This window comes from Gossypium arboreum, chromosome 11, assembly GCF_025698485.1.
Source record: "Gossypium arboreum isolate Shixiya-1 chromosome 11, ASM2569848v2, whole genome shotgun sequence".
In the NCBI taxonomy this organism is placed as follows: Eukaryota; Viridiplantae; Streptophyta; class Magnoliopsida; order Malvales; family Malvaceae; genus Gossypium; species Gossypium arboreum.
This window is the reverse complement of record NC_069080.1, coordinates 112,792,461-112,797,349: the sequence shown is the minus strand read 5'-3', so window position 1 is coordinate 112,797,349 and position 4,889 is coordinate 112,792,461. Positions and strand designations below refer to the sequence as shown.

The 4,889-nt window shown below is 37.3% G+C and overlaps 2 non-coding genes across 2 annotated transcripts; both read left to right on the top strand.

Moving 5' to 3' along the window:
* The first annotated feature begins 778 nt into the window (after positions 1–778).
* LOC128284770 (small nucleolar RNA R71) lies at positions 779–885 on the top strand. The gene has a single exon (XR_008275192.1). It is a non-coding gene; the product is annotated as a small nucleolar RNA R71 (small nucleolar RNA).
* Positions 886–4,375: 3,490 nt separating this feature from the next.
* LOC128284679 (small nucleolar RNA R71) lies at positions 4,376–4,482 on the top strand. Its single transcript, XR_008275101.1, has one exon. It is a non-coding gene; the product is annotated as a small nucleolar RNA R71 (small nucleolar RNA).
* Positions 4,483–4,889: the final 407 nt, after the last annotated feature.

Sequence of the window (4,889 nt, the reverse complement as noted above, 5' to 3'; positions counted from 1 at the left end):
GTTAGCTTCTTTTCAGTTTCCGCTAACACTTTCCCACTTCTTAGTGTAATTGCTTCCACATGCTCTTTTGATTGGGTGTTACTAGGTAAACTCCCTAGTGGTCTTTCTGAAATTAATTTGGATAGCTGGATTATCTGAGTTTCGAGCCCTTGGATCGATGGTTGTTGGTTCTTAAGTGCTGTCTCGGTGTTCTGGAAATGAGTTTCTGACATTGATATAAATTTGAGAGCATCTCTTCAACGTTCGGTTTCTTTTCCTGTTGGTAGGGTGGTTGCTGAAAACCCGGAGGATGTTGTGGTCTTTGATTTCCTTGGCCTCCCCACGAGAAATTGGGATGGTTCCTCCAACTTGCATTGTAAGTGTTACTAAATGGATTGTTTTGAGGTCGAGGATTATTACCCATGTAGTTTAGTTGCTCGTTATCCATGTTATGGCCATAAGGTTAGTATTCTGAATGGCTTGTTCCACCGCTACTTGCTTCGCACTGCATTACTGGGTGAACCTATGAAGAACTAAGAAAACCATCAATCTTTTATTCAAGAGTTCTACCTGATTTGACAGCATGGTGACAGAATCGACGTTATAAACACCGATTTTTTTTGTTGGCTTTGTCCTCATGACTTGCCACTAATAGTTATTAAGTGACATCTCCTCAATAAACTTATAGGCATCTTCAAGTGTTTTATTATTGATGGTTTCGCCGACAGCTGTGTCAACCATTTGCCGAGTCGAAGGATTCATACCATTGTGTAATGTTTGAACTTGGAGCCAAAGCGGTAACCCATAGTGAGGGCACCTTCTCAGTAAGTCCTTGTATCTCTCCCATGCATCGTAGAGGGTTTCTAAATCCATCTGCACAAAAGAAGAGATATCATTACGTAATTTAGCCGTTTTAGCCAGTGAAAAATATTTTAGTAAAAATTTTTCAGTCATTTGTTTTCAAGTAGTAATTGACCCTCATGGTAACGAGTTCAACCACTGTTTAGCTTTGCTCCTCAATGAAAAGGGAAACAACAGAAGTCGTATGGCATCATCAGAAATGCCATTGATTTTAAATGTATCGTAGAATTCTAGAAAGTTTACTAAGTGAGCATTAGGATCTTCATCCTGCAAACCATCAAACTGAACAAACTATTCTATCATTTGAATTGTGTTAGGTTTCAGTTCCAAAGTATTTGCAGCTACAGCAAGTCTAACTATGCTAGATTCAATTCTAGTTAAAGAAGGTTTAGCATAATCATACATAGTGCGTGGAGTAGGATTTTGATTAGCAACAATTGCAGGAGGTAGCTGATTGTCTTGGTTGTCAGCCATCTCTTCGATTGGGGGCTGAGTATTGTCTTCTTGCTCGTTCTCTGTGTATCGTAAACTTCACCTTAATTCTTTTTTATTTCTACAAACTGTACAATCAATTTCTTTGTCAAAAAGTAATGGTCCTGACGGGTTTCTTCTAGTCATCAACTATAAAAACCTGCCAAGAGAAAGAGAAAGTAAGTTAATAAATAATAAAAATTAAATTAAATTAAATTACAGGAAAAAAATGGCTAAAGTAATAAAAACTGAGCATTCCTAATATCTTAGCTCCCCAGCAACGGCGCCAAAAACTTGATCTCATGATTTAGTGATAGGTTTTAAATATTTATAATTACTCGTTCTTGAACTAACTATTATCGCGATGTAGGCAAGTGTACCTATCGAACAGTAGTATAGTTTTTGCAAGACCGGATTGTCAAACCAAAATGAGCTAAAAGTACTAGTAATGACTGTCTTTTTATTATCTAGCCTAAGAATAAAGAGGTTTTTGTTTTAATTAACTAATTATCTAAACTAAGAACTAACAAAGAAAAGAATTGGGGAACTGCTTTTGGGAAAAATCGATTGACTTAAGACAATACCTAAGGAAAAATCCACCTAGACTTTACTTGTTATTCTGGCTCCAAATCGGACGATTTATTCATTCAACTTGATCCGTAGAGATCCCTAAGTTATGTTATTATCCCTGTTCAAGATTAACAACGTCTAATCCCTAGATTGAATAATTGAGACTTTTCTCTAATTAACACCCTTGGGCTACATTAACTCGATCTATGGATCCCCTTATTAGGTTTCACCCTAATCTGACAAAATCTTGTCACCGTATGTCTAGGCGCGCAATCAACTCCACTTAATTATGACAAATGTACTCTTAGACAGGGTCTATTCCTCCTCTGAATAAGAGCTTATCTTGAATTAGTATCCTGGGATATCAAAACAAGAACTAAGAACACATAATTAAGAAGAAGTTAAATATTTATCATAAGATTCAAAAAATAATAACAAGATTCGTCTTAGGTTTCATTCCGCTTAGGTCATAACTAAATAAGAGAACATCTCAGTAAATAAAGAATACAAAACATAAAGAAAACCCAAAACTCCTGAAGGGAAATTGAGGAGAGATCTTCAATCTTGATGATGAATCCAGCTTCTGAGATGGATCAGTCGGCTTTATTAGAGTAATTCCTTACTTCCTATTCTCCTTTCTTCCTCCTCTAGGGTGCATTTATTGGCTCGCCAGGGACACGCCGGTGGCACATGCCCGTGTTCGATTACTTCAGGCCGTGTTCGAGCCTGCCAAATTGACACCACCGTGTGGTCTGCCCGTGTGAGAAGGTCCAGGCTGTGTTAATTTCGTACTTTGGCCCATTTTCTCTGTTTTTGGCCCGTTTCCTGTTCTTTTCGCTCTCCTATGCTCTCCTAAGTATAAAACATGAAATTAAAGCATTAGGAGTATCAAATTCACCAATTCTAATGGGAAATCATCCATAAAATGCATTAAACATGGGGTAAAAATATGTGTAAATTACGATTTATCAATCATCTCGATCACTAGATAGTCTGACGGAATCACGAGGTTGAAGTTTAATCATGTCATCGCCTACACGAAGCTTTAGTTCTCCTGTACCAACATCAATAATAGTTCTAGCAGTTGCTAAAAATTGACTACCCAAAATTAAGGTTACGTCACTATCTCATCCATGTCTAAGACAACAAAATCGACTGGGAATATAAATTTGTCAATTTTAGCAAGCACATTTTCGACAATACCCCTAGGAAACCTAATAGTTTTATCTGCCAACTGTATACTCATCCTAGTTTGTTTGGGCTTCCTAAGACCTAGTTGCATAAACATTTTATAGGGCATGAAGTTAATACTCGCCCCTAAGCTAGCTAAAGCATTATTAACAGCTAAACTACCAATTAAACAAGGAATAGTAAAACTCCCTGGATCCTTCAATTTACTAGGTAGTTTATTCTGCAAAACGGCCAAGCAAACTGCATTCAACTCTACATGCGATGAATCATCTAACTTTTGTGTGTTTGCCAGAAGCTCCTTTAAAAATTTAACTGAGTTGGGCATCTACGAAAGAGCTTTAATAAATGGTAAGTTAATATTTAAAATTTTAAAATATTAAGAAATTTATCGAATTGTTCGCCTGTGCGGTCTTTCTTTATCGCTTTAGGGTAGGGTACGTGAGGTGTGTATTCTCTGCTTACCGATTTTTGTTTGTTTTGGCTTTCATCCACCTTATTTTGGCTTACCATAGTTTCTTGCCTTGGTTCTAGTGTGGACTTAACTAACCCTTCTTCATATTAGACAGTAATCGCATGAAGCTCCTCTCTTGGGTTAGCCTCGGTGTTGCTGGGGAAGCTACCTTGTGGTCTTTCTAAGATCAGCTTAACAAGCTAACCTATTTGAGTCTTGAGACCTTGAATTGATGCTTGCTAATTTTTAAGCATTGTTTCAGTGTTTTGGAAACGTGTTTTCACTACTGAAATAAACTTTGTCATAATTTCTTCAAGGTTCGGCTTTTTCTCTTGCGGTAAGGTTGTTGTTGGAAGCTTAAAGGGGTGGTGGTCTCTGATTCCCTTGGCCTCCCCATGAAAAATTTGGGTGGTTCCTTCACCTGCATTGTAAGTGCTACTGTAAGGATTATTTTGAGCTTGAGGATTATTACCCATATAATTCATTTGCTCGTTCTCCATGTTGGGGCCGTAGGGAGGGTATTCTGAATTACTCATTCCACCTCCACTTGCATCACATTGTATTATTGGATGTACCTGTGTAGAACCAAATAAACCATCAATCTTTTTATTCAAGAGTTCTACCTAATTTGAAAGCATAGTAACCAAGTTGATGTTAAAAATGCCAATTGCTTTTCTCGGCTTTGTCCTCATGACTTGCCATTGATAATTGTTCAGTGACCTCTCTTATATGAACTCATAAGCCTATTTAGGTGTCTTATTATTGATGGTTCCACCAGAAGCTGCATCGATCATTTGTCCAGTTGAAGGATTCAAACCGTTGTGGAAAGTTTGAACCTGTAGCCAAAGAGGTAACCCATGGTGAGGGCATCCTCTCAATAAATCTTCGTATCTCTCTCATGCATCATAAAGTGTTTCTAAATCCATCTACAAAAAAAAAGAGATATCATTCCTTAACTTTGTCATTTTAGCAGTCGGAAAATATTTAAGTAAAAAATTTTTGGTCATTTGTTTCTAAGTAGTGATTGACCCTCATGGTAACGAGTTCAACCACTGTTTAGCCTTATTTCGTAATGAAAAGGGAAATAACCAAAGGCGAATGGCATTGTCAAAAATGCCATTGATCTTAAAGGTGTCGCAGAATTCCAGAAAATTTGCTAAATGAGTGTTTGGATCCTCGTCCTACAAACCATCAAACTGAACAAACTGTTGTATCATTTGAATTGTGTTAGGTTTCAGTTCAAAATTATTTGCAGCAACAGCAGGTCTAACTATACTCAATTCAGTTCCTGTTAAATTGGGCTTAGCATAGTCGTACTTAGTACGAGGAGCAGGATTCTGATTTACTAGATTTGCAGCAACCACAT